At 47.3% G+C, this 14,543-nt stretch overlaps 1 protein-coding gene and 1 pseudogene across 1 annotated transcript in view; one reads left to right on the forward strand and one right to left on the reverse strand.

Annotated features, from left to right (window-relative positions):
• Positions 1–14,543, forward strand: part of LOC126106100 (RAC serine/threonine-protein kinase) — a 715,375-nt gene that overhangs the window by 416,136 nt on the left and 284,696 nt on the right. The window lies entirely within an intron of this gene.
• LOC126107177 (5S ribosomal RNA) lies at positions 2,044–2,161 on the reverse strand (annotated as a pseudogene).

Below are 14,543 nucleotides of genomic sequence, written 5' to 3' on the forward strand. Positions count from 1 at the left end.
GACCACTGGCGACAACATCGATGTACTGTGGAGACCTCACGCCCCACGTGTTGAGCAATTCGGCGGTACGTCCACCCGGCCTCCCGCATACCCACTATACGCCCTCGCTCAAAGTCCGTCAACTGCACATACGGTTCACGTCCACGCTGTCGCGGCATGCTACCAGTGTTAAAGACTGCGATGGAGCTCCGTATGCCACGGCAAACTGGCTGACACTGACGGCGGCGGTGCACAAATGCTGCGCAGCTAGCGCCATTCGACGGCCAACACCGCGGTTCCTGGTGTGTCCGCTGTGCCGTGCGTGTGATCATTGCTTGTACAGCCCTCTCGCAGTGTCCGGAGCAAGTATGGTGGATCTGAAACACCGGTGTCAATGTGTTCTTTTTTCCATTTCCAGGAGTGTATAATGAGCATCTAGTATTAAAGTCCGCGCTAAATTTCGAGAATCTGTAAAAAATCGACAATCTTTGAGAGATCGCGTCTTTTTACAGCTGGATAGCTGTAGACGGATGGCTAATAAAGCTCTTAACTGTGTGTGTGTGTGTGTGTGTGTGTGTGTGTGTGTGTGTGTGTGTGTGTGTGTGTGTGTGTGTTATACAGGAGGTGGGCAGGTAGGCAAAGATATGGAAACAGCTTTAGAAAATCGTACTTGAACAAAAACGCAGATACTAGCTAAGACTCAGTTTTTACGTTTTACAACAAACAATTTAGCAAAATCCAACTTTTTAATTTCACAAAATGGGCATATGATTAGTGAAACTGGGCAGTTCAAATTTCTAGGTGGTCAGATAGATAGTAAACTTTCGTGGAATGCCCACGTTAAGGGTCATGTTCAAAGACTTAAAGCTGCCATTTTTGCAATTCGGACGGTATCTGAAGTAAGTAATAGTTCGACGCGAAAAGTAGTCTACTTTGCTCATTTTCATTCGGTTATGACATATAGTGTTATATTTTGGGGTAACTTTTCTCATTCTCAGAAATGGGCGTTTCAGGCAATAAGTGATGGAAGTGCGCTGATCTCTTGTCAACTCTTGTTCATTAGCCTGGATATTCTGACATTGGCCTCTCAATATATATGTATTCTTTACTGTCGTTTCTTGTCAACAATATTAGCTTATTCCCAAGAATTAGCAAATTTCACTCAGTTAGTATTAGGCATAAATCAAACCTGCATTTGGATCGCACTTCCTTGAGTCTTATGCAGAAGGGTGTGCAGTGTACTGCTGCATCCGTTTTCAATAAGCTGCCACAAGAATTCAAAAATCTTAGTAGTAATCCACGCGCTTTCAAATCGAAACTGAAGAGTTTCCTCACGGGTCACTCCTTCTAATCCGTCGATGAGTTTCTTGAAAAATTAAGCTGATTCCTGTGTTATATTGTCGTTTGCGTTTACGTAAACTTATATGGCTTGTCTTTTCTTGGTTTCATAAACATTTTACTTTATCTGTTACTACTTTTAAGTTGTAATTTCATGTACTCAAACGTTATATGACCTTGTAAGTGTGCTCCCCAGTTTTGTTCTACGGAACTGGACGTGTAAAACAGTAAAATAAAATAAACCAGCAGGTTGAGGTGTTTTGTTTGACCACGAACGTCACCTGCACACAGGGCCTCAGTACGATGAAAGTGACTATCGTGCTCAGAACAGTGTTCTGGGTAGTTGTCAGTGCGCTGTGTCGGAGCTCAGTGAGTTCGGACGTGGGAAAGTTGCTGGTGCCGGTATGGTGCGTGCTTCTGTAACCAAAGGAGCCGAGGTGGTTGGTGTTTCAACAGACACCAAATCGAAGATTTATACTGCATACGGGGAAAGCGGAAAAACGTTATTCGCTGAGTCATAGCAGCACTCCGTCTTCAGGCCACAACTAGCCCATCGGGCACATCCGACCGCCGTCTCATCATGAGTGGAGGATGCGGAAAGCAGGGGTGTGGGGGTCAGCATACCGCTCTGCCGGTCGTTATGATGCTTTTCTGTGACCGGAGCCGCTACTATTCGGTCGAGTAGCTCCTCAATTGGCATCACGAGGCTGAGTGCGCCCCGAAAAATGGCAACAGCGCATGGCGGCCTGGATGGTCACCCATCCAAGTGCCGACCACGCCCGACAGCGCTTAACTTCGGTGATCTCACGGGAACCGGTGTATCCACTGCGGCAAGGCCGTCTCTGAGTAATTACGGGGTCGAAAGTGTGTGTGGAGTGACTGCGGCAAATGTTCATTGACGAGGACTGTGACGGAAAGTAAGAGGACGCCAGCTGCAGAAGTCATTGAAGGACTGAATGTCGCACTCGCGAATCCTGTCAGCGCCGAAACAACACGAAGGAGATCCAGAAACAGGGAATTCCGAAGCCACTCATCAGTGGCGCAAATGTCAGCAACAAGAAAACGTGGTGCCGAAGTCGGAAAAGCTGGGCTGTGGAGCAATGGAAGAATATTATTTGGTCGAATGAGTCTTTTCACACTGTTCCCAAATTTTGACCGAGTTCACGTCCCAAGAGTGAAATATAACGAGATTTCCTAAATACACTCCTGGAAATTGAAATAAGAACACCGTGAATTCATTGTCTCAGGAAGGGGAAACTTTATTGACACATTCCTGGGGTCAGATACATCACATGATCACACTGACAGAACCACAGGCACATAGACACAGGCAACAGAGCATGCACAATGTCGGCACTAGTACAGTGTATATCCACCTTTCGCAGCAATGCAGGCTGCTATTCTCCCATGGAGACGATCGTAGAGATGCTGGATGTAGTCCTGTGGAACGGCTTGCCATGCCATTTCCACCTGGCGCCTCAGTTGGACCAGCGTTCGTGCTGGACGTGCAGACCGCGTGAGACGACGCTTCATCCAGTCCCAAACATGCTCAATGGGGGACAGATCCGGAGATCTTGCTGGTCAGGGTAGTTGACTTACACCTTCTAGAGCACGTTGGGTGGCACGGGATACATGCGGACGTGCATTGTCCTGTTGGAACAGCAAGTTCCCTTGCCGGTCTAGGAATGGTAGAACGATGGGTTCGATGACGGTTTGGATGTACCGTGCACTATTCAGTGTCCCCTCGACAATCACCAGTGGTGTACGGCCAGTGTAGGAGATCCTCCCCACACCATGATGCCGGGTGTTGGCCCTGTGTGCCTCGGTCGTATGCAGTCCTGATTGTGGCGCTCACCTGCACGGCGCCAAACACGCATACGACCATCATTGGCACCAAGGCAGAAGCGACTCTCATCGCTGAAGACGACACGTCTCCATTCGTCCCTCCATTCACGCCTGTCGCGACACCACTGGAGGCGGGCTGCACGATGTTGGGGCGTGAGCGGAAGACGGCCTAACGGTGTGCGGGACCGTAGCCCAGCTTCATGGAGACGGTTGCGAATGGTCCTCGCCGATACCCCAGGAGCAACAGTGTCCCTAATTTGCTGGGAAGTGGCGGTGCGGTCCCCTCCTGCGTAGGATCCTACGGTCTTGGCGTGCATCCGTGCGTCGCTGCGGTCCGGTCCCAGGTCGACGGGCACGTGCACCTTCCGCCGACCACTGGCGACAACATCGATGTACTGTGGAGACCTCACGCCCCACGTGTTGAGCAATTCGGCGGTACGTCCACCCGGCCTCCCGCATGCCCACTATACGCCCTCGCTCAAAGTCCGTCAACTGCACATACGGTTCACGTCCACGCTGTCGCGGCATGCTACCAGTGTTAAAGACTGCGATGGAGCTCCGTATGCCACGGCAAACTGGCTGACACTGACGGCGGCGGTGCACAAATGCTGCGCAGCTGGCGCCATTCGACGGCCAACACCGCGGTTCCTGGTGTGTCCGCTGTGCCGTGCGTGTGATCATTGCTTGTACAGCCCTCTCGCAGTGTCCGGAGCAAGTATGGTGGGTCTGACACACCGGTGTCAATGTGTTCTTTTTTCCATTTCCAGGAGTGTACTTTCCGCAGCGACGACGTATATCATGAACCCGATGGTTGTTCAGCAAGGTCAAATTGCTGCCAAGCATTATGCGACCATTTTGGCTGATCAGCTTCATCCGGTGGTACGAAGATTGTTCCCCAATGGTGATGCTCCTTTCCAAGATGACAAGGCCCCTAGTCACAGATTTTGCATCGTCCAGGACTGGTTTGTGAGCTCGAAGATGAATTGTGGCGCCCCCCCCCCCCCTAGCCACCAATTCTATTTAGGAGGGTGCGTGATCGTTGTCCACATCAATTATTATCTTATTATCTGAACTTGCCAGTATTTTGCTAGGAATAATATTGCAAGATCCCTGAAAAAAAAAGTCTGGAAGCTGATTTGAATGGCTACGGGTTTCCTACTCGTAACGGGCGTGACAATGTGTGCTGTTTTTGCCGTTTCTTTATTTCTGTCCAACCCCAGCGATAAGGAAGTTCGTCGGCCGTTGCTTTTCAGTTTACAGAGACAACTAGTGTCCCTGTGTCGTTTGTCTTTTATGGTAACAAGTTGTGTTGGTACCTCTGTCAATGCTTTCCAGCTGGAGGTTCTTCGTTTGTAGTACAGTGGTTGACCTTATACCTGATCCATCAATCACTTTTGTCTGTTATACTCTAGTCAACTATTTGCTCTCCTCCTTTTAAGTGTCCTCTATTTTGTGTTATTGCGGTGTTCATTTTAGCTCTGTATCCCTCGGTGTTCCGTCCCTCTGGGTGCAGAGGTTACGCTTTTACTGTACAGGCCTTTTACAATTATGTCTGTTTGGAACAGGGGACTGATGACCTCGATGTTTAGCCCCCATCAAACCCCAAAACCAACCAACCAACCAACCCTGTTCGTTGATGCCAAGGCACAATGCTCTGTTTATATCGCTGTTCCTTTCCATAATTCTCTCTGCATGCTCATTGCACTGTTGTATAGACACACATTTCGCATATTCCATCACACAAAAGCTCTTTACCTTGTCATCTTGTCGACTTACTGCTCTCGTAACGCCAACGGATCGGCAGAACGTAAACTGGATATGTTTACGGCTGTATCCATGCGTCAGTCGTATTTGCAGGCATAATACTTCGGATAATTAACAACTCTGAAAATGAATGGATCATTTACAGTAGCCCAATATAATACCCGCTTTCAAGATTCAGAGAGGAGACCCTGCCGCCGGATCGACTCTACCTCGCGAGGTAACGACGGCCGGCGGCTGATGAGTCGGCCCGCATGGTTGTTGTTTTTCGGCGGTTTTCCACTTCCAACTAGATGAATACTCGGCTGGTATCAGGTCCTGCATCAGATACACGCTAAGCAAACGTTTAGAAAAACGTTCTCACACGTCAACATCAAACTCTAGATGCAGACCGTCGGGGTACACAGATTACGTCTCACGCGGAAGGGGTGGTATCAGAAAGGGCACCCAGTCCCGACTGTAACTAATGTTACCAGTAGACTTATAACATCGCCGACCTTCTAGAGGAACGGGAAAAGGTAAGGAAGCAGGAGGAGGGCGGGGAGGTGGTGGTGATGGTAGTAGTCGTTTAATTGAAACTGTTTGTGGTTTCAAGAAACCATTCCCATCAGTTTTATGGATTTAATGAACTACACTACTAGCCATTAAAATTGATACACCACGAAGATGACATGCTACGGACGCGAAATTTAACCGACAGGAAGAAGATGCTGTCATATGCAAATGATAGCTTTTCAGAGCATTCACACAAGGTTGGCGCCGGTGGCGACACCTACAACGTGCTGACATGAGGAACGTTTCCTACCGATTTCTCATACACAAACAGCAGTTGACCTGCGTTGCGTGGTGAAACATTGTTGCGATGCCTCGTGGAGAAATGGGTGCCATCACGTTTCCAACTTTGATAAAGGTCGGATTGTAGCCTATCGTGATTGCGGTTTATCGTATCGCGACATTGCTGCTCGCGTTGGTCGAGATCCAGTGACTGTTAGCAGAATATGGAATCGGTAGGTTCAGGAGGGTAATACGGAACGCCGTGCTGGATCCCAACGACCTCGTATCACTAGCAGTCGAGATGACGGCAACCTTATCCGAATGGCTGTAACGGATCGTGTAGCCACGTCTCGATCCCTGGGTCAACAGATGGAGACGTTTGCAAGACAACAACCATCTGCACGAACAGTTCGACGACGTTTGCAGCAGCATGGACTATCAGCTCGGAGACCGTGGCTGCGATTACCCTTGACGCTGCGTCACAGACAGGAGCGCTCACGATGGTGTAATGAACGACGAACCTGTTTGCACGAATGGGAAAACGCCATTTTTTCGGATGTATCCAGGTTCTGTTTACAGCACCGTGATGGTCACATCCGTGTTTGGCGACATCGCGGTGAACGCACATTGGAAGCGTGTATTCGTCATCGCCATACTGGCGTATCACCCGGCGTGATGGTATGGGGTGCCATTGGTTACACGTGTCGGTCTCCACTTGTTCGCACTGACGGCACTTTGAACAGTGGACTTTACATTTCAGATGTGTTGCGACGCGTGGCTCTACCCTTCATTCGATCCCTGCGAAACCCTACAATTCAGCAGGATAATGCACGACCGCGTGTTGCAGGTCTTGTACGAGCCTTTCTGGATACAGAAAATGTTCGACTGTTGCCCTGGCCGGCACACTCTCCAGATCTCTCACCAATTGCAAACGTCTGGTCAATGGTGGCCGAGCAACTGGATCGTCACAATACGCCAGTCACTACTCTTGATGAACTGTGGTATCGTGTTGAAGCCATCCAAGCTCTGTTTGACTCAATGCCCAGGGGTATCAAGGTCGTTATTACGGCCAGAGGTGGTTGTCCTGGGTACTGATTTCTCAGGATCTATGCACCCAAATTGCGTGAAAATGAATCACATGTCAGTTCTAGTACAATATATTTGTCCAATGAATACCCGTTTGTCATCTGCATTTCTTCTTGGTGTAGAAATTTTAATGGCCTGTAGTGTATGTATTCTTCCCGCCGTACTGTATACGCACAATAAGTAAAACTTCATTATTCGCTCACATTCCTTGAATACTTTTTATGGCCAGTATTGCACATGTAGAGTTCCTTGACCCACGAACGAATGTAAGTAAAAAAAAAAAAAATGTCGAAACCATTAGCAGCGCGAGACGCTTTTCACGCGCCGGCTAGCCTGTACTGTAGCGCGCTGGGTGGGTTTCTGATTAACGTCAGCCACACCGCCCGCTGACACCAGTTTTGCATTTTCAATCTCACGCGGCGACACGGTGCCCCCGCCCCCGGGCTGGAACACAGTGCTGGCTCGATGCAGTCTACATTCGCCGGCTTCGAAAGTATGATCGCAGCCAGTGCGCGCGCTACGCTACGGCCGGCAGTTAATTGGAGTCGCCTTATGTGGACGAGCCATTACACGCGCGGAGGCCAATTATGCAAATTCTCCGCACTTACCGTCCGCTCACCTAGGGCTGCGAATTCACTTCGTACGCATGATTCTGACAGCTGCTCACGTCATGCTGAGAGAGGAAGGGCGGCAGAGGAAGGGGGAGAGGGGGGGAAGCGGGAGAGAGAGAGAGAGAGAGAGAGAGAGAGAGAGAGAGAGAGAGAAAAGGGGGGGCGGAAAGGGATACGTTAAGAGGATCCATACCGCCGTGCGGTTCAATACTTCCTGAAAACATGTGATGTCTTTTAAAACTGGCACCATATTGGTTGGTGCGGCCAGACCACTCACTTACTTCCATGTTTCAGTATTACGTAGGTTCTGTGGTGTAGTCTTCAGTCCGAGGGGTCGCTGCAATCCGTAACGACGTACTGGAGACGCTCCTGAAGACCATGACTCCACTCTCAGCTTAGTAGCGCCCTCAAGCTGAGACCAGTGTATTGTGGAGACGTGCCCAGTTGTAGAGCTGAGCTACAGCAGTCGACATCATCGGGTAGGACAGTGAAAGAGTTTAAGATGGGCATATACTTTGGTCTGGGTTGATCATTGTTATGTAGTGCATCAACTGATGCTTTCCTAGTCGACGTGGGTTGTAAATTATCCAGTACTGCTGTGGAAGATAAGTATGTCAACGTTAAGTAAATGTCTTATTTATTTCTGTAATAAGGTAAACTAAAATTTCACGTGTTGTAGTGTGATGGGCCTCCTTCTTCCAGAGAAATCATAGACGCCACAGTTGTGGCCGGACGAAAGTAGTTTCGCCTGCCCACAACACAAGTTGCGCTGCCTTGAACCTGCATCGTACTGACAAGGGAATCCCCAGTCAGATTTAATGGTAAGATGGCCCAGCGGAGAGCCCGTCAAAAACTGAACACAGATGAAGCTTGAAAAGAGGAAGGAGGAGTACTGAACTTTGAAAAAAAAAAGCGAAATAGAAAAAGGAACGGTGGGAGGACAGGAAGTGCAGTATAGAGGAGCCTGAGAGAGCACTGGCATCGCCGTCCAGTGGTGTTGGACGTGCAGCCGGGCGAGCCAAGTTCGTGCCAAAGCTTTTTGTTTATTTATTTATTTGTTTGTTTTTTCTTCCGTGGTTCGCTGTATTCAGATTTGTATCAGTGTCGTGTTGTAACGTCGTTTGCACCAGCGAGGTGTAAGGAACGAACCAATAACGACAGTTCATTTTCCACTGCTGCTGTACTAGCAGCCGAAAGGAAGTGACTTTCGAATGGGAACCGCTAAGTTTGATGACAAGGCGACAAGTGAACCTAATCCACCACCGGCAAAGTCGTCGGGTGTGTCATACACGGCATTTGTGTTCGTACGAATGTGATCACTCCCATGGAAATGATGGAAACGGGGAAGTTTGTCATATAAGCTGCAACAAATAAACGCAACAGTCCCACAATCACACAGTCCCTCTATGTACTGTCAAAACACATGTTTTTAACGCTTTTGAAGTTGCGTTCCATTTTGGAAGTCTTGACTTTCGAATTCCTTTGCTGTAACTTAGTTCACACCCGTGTATTTGTTGTTTTCATTTCTGTGAGTTGTTTATATGTTATCTCGTCTGCTCTCACGTTTACTTGCGGCGGTAACGTATTCTTATCCCATGACTCATGTTCTATAACCAGTGTATAATATGACAAATTGCAAGACTACAGAAAGAGAGCAAACGTTTCAGTGACCGTACCAACAAAAATGCTTCAAATGGCTCTGAGCACTATGGGACTTAACTTCTGAGGTCATCAGTCCCCTAGAACTTAGAACTACTTAAACCTAACTAACCTAAGGACATCATACACATCCATGCTCGAGGCAGGATTCGAACCTGCGACCGTAGCAGTCGCGCGGTTCCAGACTGAAGCGGCTAGAACCGTACGAACGGTTCGCAATGTTGTGAAAAAATAAAAATAGATGACACGAGGAAGTTTTGAACCCAGCCCGTCTTTTTTTTTTCGATGTAGTCGTTGCGTTTGGTCTGGTCGGAGGTTCGGAGGTCACAGGACATCTGTTCAAGTTGATCGTTGTTTCCTTGATTTAGTTTTACATAGAGGACGCAACCCTCTGACCGAACACGATTTATTTTATTTTGTTCGTATTCGTTCGTTGTATCTGCTCGGGGCGGACGTCGCAAGACACCCGTTTCAGTTCTTCGTTGATCCATTAACACAGTTGTTTTTTTTTTTTAATTACAGAGGGCGGCTAGCTCTCTGATTAATAGTCCAACACCATGGCCACTTATACACTACTCCACGGCTGTACAGGTGCGCTGAATATTACACTTGTTACGCTTGGACCGCTCACTGTTTTTATTTTGCTTTTTTTTCGCAGTTTAGTACACCTACATCCGGTTTTTATCCTTGATCTGTGTTCAGTTTTTGGCGGGCTATGTCCTGAGCCATTGGGGGGATGGGGGGGGAGGGGTTTCGATGGGGAGTTTCCCTTGTGAGAAGCCTCGGTTCCTTTCGGTTCCTTTGCCGAAGCGGCCACAATATGCTGCCTCACGGAGGGAACAGGGATTGGTCGTGTCTCGCTGCGCCTCCTGGAACATTAATTCAGTCTGCGTCTTCGCAGACCCGCGAGCCTACAGTGCGGAGTGGGAAAAGGGGGCAGTTACCCGCGGATATTTATTGCCGACGTTTTAACTGCCAAGCCGTTGCGAAGCGGCGAGTGCTTGCGTAGGGGAGAGAGAGAGAGAGAGAGAGAGAGAGAGAGCCCTGCCCGCCGTTGTAAAGAAAACAAGAAGACTATAAGGCCGCCCGCAAAGCCACGCGGAGCTGCGTGCGGAATTCTATCAGCGACCCGGACCCAGGGGAGGTAAACAAGAACGCAGCCGGGTCTGTCTCGGCGGCTGGCGGTCGTGCTCCGACGTGCGAATGCGGGCACGGGTTTGGCAAGTGGCCATATGGGGGGGAAAAGTAGGCGCAGCTGCAGCGACCATATTTGTGACGTGGTGTTTACGTCACGTAGCGCTACGGACCCCCGGCCGCGACCGCCGTGATGTTGCACTGTGCGTCTACACACGACGGGAAAGCCGTGACAGGAAGGGAAGCCCTTTCCACCGAAAGTGGTTTGCTTGCTCGCAGCAGCCACACTCAGTCGCAAAAGTATTCGGACAGTGGGAAGTTTCACAATGACTACCCGAGAAACACTGACTATGAAAGCCAAACATATTTATTAGCAATATATATGCGTGACAACATTATTACAAAAGAATTATTGTATTATTTCGTTTCCAAAACATAAATAACAGAAAAATTAACAACAAAAATGAAACATCCGGCACACCCTGCTTCTACAAAAGTATTCGGACACTGTCCAATAAATGTTCGTAAGTTGTACGAAGAAAATGTCAATACCTTGTGGGTCCACCTTTCATTTTCAATACCTCCTCCAATTTACTAGGCATACTTTCCACGAGTTTTTTCGTGAAATCTGGGCCTATCTCTGCCCATTCTTGGCGCAGTTTCTAATTTCAAGGTCTCCTCCGTATAGATGTTGCCCGCGCGGAGGGTCCGTTTCAATTTATCCCACAAATGTTCGATTGGGTGCACCCTGCTTCAAATGTCCTCGCAGTATATTCAGATACGCTTCCTCGTTCATCGTATCATCAATGAACACTAAATCACCCACACCATTGCCGGACATGCATCCCCACACCATGATGCTCCCACCTCCAAACTTTACTGTTGGTTTGAGGTTCCTGGGATTCAGCTCTTCATTGGTCTTTCGCCACACGTTTGCCTTTCCGTCGCTTTGCCATAATGTAAATTTACATTCGTCGCAAAATATCACCCGATTCCACCAAGCCTGACCGTATTCGGCGTATTCCCTCGCAAACTGCATACGTTTCTTCTGGTTCCCTGCATTTATGAATGGCTTTCGGCGTGCCACTCGACCACGGTACTGCGATCGTCGTAGTACTCTCCGCACGGCTTCGGGATGAACTTTTATACCGAGGTCTCCCTCCACCTCACTTGCAATTCGTGTGGCAGATATTTTCGGATTCTATTGTACCTTTCGCGCAATGACACGTTCATCTCTCTGTGAAAATGTCCGTGGCCGTCCTGTACTGCAACGGAATTCCAATCGGTCTTCTTTCTCGGACCGTTTAATAATGTCGTGAACTGTACTTTTCCTCATGTTCACTATTGCGGCAATTTCCCTGCAGGTTTTCCCCTTCGCGTGATGATGAACGACAAGTCGCCTTTCCTCGAACGTAGGACACTTCCCTCTGCGTCCCATCGTCGACCTGCACAGGCTCGCGCTACGTGTTCGCTGATCATCGCTATCGTCTCGCGGAAATGTCGGACACACTGCAGTCGTTTCACCCTCCGTGCGTCTCGGAATGAACTATTCTCTCACGTCGTCCGCCTTTGTCCGAATACTTTTGTTGCACCTTCCCATGCCGTTTTCAGGAAATATTACGTAACAGACACATGTCCGACAACAATTCTTCGTATTTGACGCGTGTTTCACGTTGCGACATCGTACCCAGAGTCCCAAATACATTACAAAGTGCAATTTCTGCATTTGTTCATGCGGCAAACTGCAAAATTATGCGCCGTTACGTGCTGTCCGAATACTTTTGCGACTCAGTGTATATAGCTTTGTAGGACGGCCAAAGAGCGTTAGGCAACAGCTACGGAAAAAACGGATGGCAACACATACTAGCGACAGTGTATAATGATTTAGTAATTACAAGTTTTTGCAATACTTAACTGGAGTATCAATGTTATTCAAGCGGACACACTGTTAAAACCTTTAGGCCACTTGATCGGGTTCACCAGCAAACAGGGATTCTTTGCTGAATGCTGCTGAACCTTCTCTTGTGATGTTATATTTATTAACACAATCTTTACTACAGCAAAGCTTTCGTTCCTTTTTAGTAAAACTTCAGCTCAATAAAAACATTCTTTTAAAGAAACAATGGACGAAATCATAACAATATTGATAACAATGTAAAAGGCAATAAAATAATCAAAGAAAACCTTTTCCTCTTTCCTGAACAAAAACAATTTTGTTTAACTACTTGTATATCAAACCCCATAAGACATCTTAACATTGAACAACTTTCATGAGATCTCTGTCCTTAATGTTAAATTACTGCCAGAGTTTCAAGCCGTTGACCCAAAATTTTTATCGCCATCAAACTTCCACAGACCACCTTGTGACATAAGCATCAGTCATCTTTTAAGCGATACCTTACTTTAGAGTTCAGAAAACACAAAAATACCAATCTAAGAATTATACAGGGTGAGTCACTAACAATTGCCACCTAGAATAACTCCGAAAGCATGATAGTAGCTGAAAAGAAAATAATGCATGTTATCCAAATTAACATTTCCATGGTTTTCGAATGTAGCCTCGTGAGTAAATAGAATCAAATTAATATATGTGTCATCCCTCTGAATCTGAAGTTGAGCCCATCGGCAGAATTCAATGCGACGCGTACAATCCGTACCAGTTAATTCTCGGTGGAGACTGATGTGGTAAGGATGATATTTATGGCGATGCAAAACACGAACATCACTACTGTGGCTCATGCCAGACTCCCTTGTGATTTGACGCGAACAAACACAAGGATCTCGAACCACAGTGGCAAGAGTTCCAACTACCGTTGCCTCGTTAGTAACTTTCCTTTGCCGGTTATGTTTCCGATGCGTTAAAGACCCAGTTGTTCTCAATTTACGATACACATATTTAAATGTACAACGTGTAGGGCGAGTACGCTGAGGACAAGTCTCTAGCTTCACTGAATTTCGTTGGCATTCTCCGTGAATTAGAAGGATATCGACTTGTTCTTCGAAGGAAAACATCGTTCACATTCGCTTGATTCGATGATACTAGCCTTACCGTTCCTGTTAGTGTTATATTGCGAAACCGTCAAATGGTGTTTATATGTCAATGGCAATTTAGGTGGATACGCCGTATTCGGCGAATATTTACTTGTTTGTTTGTTGTTAGTGTTTAATGTCCCGTCGACAACGAGGTCATTAGAGACGGAGCGCAAGCTCGGGTTAGGGAAGGATTGGGAAGGAAATCGGCCGTGCCCTTTCAAAGGAACCATCCCGGCATTTGCCTGAAACGATTTAGGGAAATCACGGAAAACCTAAATCAGGATGGCCGGAGACGGGATTGAACGAATATTTACTATTTGCACGATATACGAGAGAGAATTGTCAGAGCATGTGTTTCGACCAAGTGTCGAAGTGATCAGGAATACAAAAAAAAAAAAAAAAAAAAAAAATGGCTCTGAGCACTATGGGACTTAACTGCTGAGGTCATCAGTCCCCTAGAACTTAGAAGTACTTAAACATAACTAACCTAAGGACATCACACACATCCATGCCCGAGGTAGGATTCGAACCTGCGACCGTAGCGGTCGCGCGGTTCCAGACTGAAGCGCCTAGAACCGCTCGGCCACAGAGGCCGGCGATCAGCAATACCACTCAACCCATGATAAGAAGATTGCAGCACTGCATTGATACCAATGGTCATCACTTCGAACACCTTCCGTAAATGGACGTTCATGCCACCTTTGTGACCTTCGTTGACCTTCAAAGACCGTACTGTTACACATCATTGGATTCGTCTCGATAGCCGCTATGAGAAAACAGGTAACAAAGTATAGCATCCCATTTAAAAAAGGGGAAAAAAAAACAAAGTTGACCTTCATATCTGTGACGCGACCCACCTAGCAACAAAAAACCAACGTCATATTACGGCCCCCCGCTGTCCCACGCAACATTTGTCCCACAAACGTTTCAGCTCCTATCATACTTTCGGAGTTATTCTAGGTGGCAATAATTAGTGACTCACCCTATACTAGCATTAATCAAAACTTCCAATCATTGAAAAACAGTTCCAAGAACTTTAAAGAAATACAAAGCAGAAAAAATTTTCTACAGAGTTTAATCCAGAAAAAATTCGGATACCACAGTTATGGAACTGCAACCAGAAAATGCACCGTTCCATCGCATGGATAAGGGTGGTCAAAGCTGCCCAAGACCTCCTGAAATCACAAACAATCACATGCTATCACGGGAACCAGTACATAGCGTATAACCAGGCTTGCACAACAAACAGAGAAGTGAAAGTAGTTAAATGAAATTAGTTAATTGAAGCGACCAACAGTTCCATACGTGCGCTTGTTATCGGCT

Source organism: Schistocerca cancellata, chromosome 10 (genome assembly GCF_023864275.1).
Source record: "Schistocerca cancellata isolate TAMUIC-IGC-003103 chromosome 10, iqSchCanc2.1, whole genome shotgun sequence".
In the NCBI taxonomy this organism is placed as follows: domain Eukaryota; kingdom Metazoa; phylum Arthropoda; class Insecta; order Orthoptera; family Acrididae; genus Schistocerca; species Schistocerca cancellata.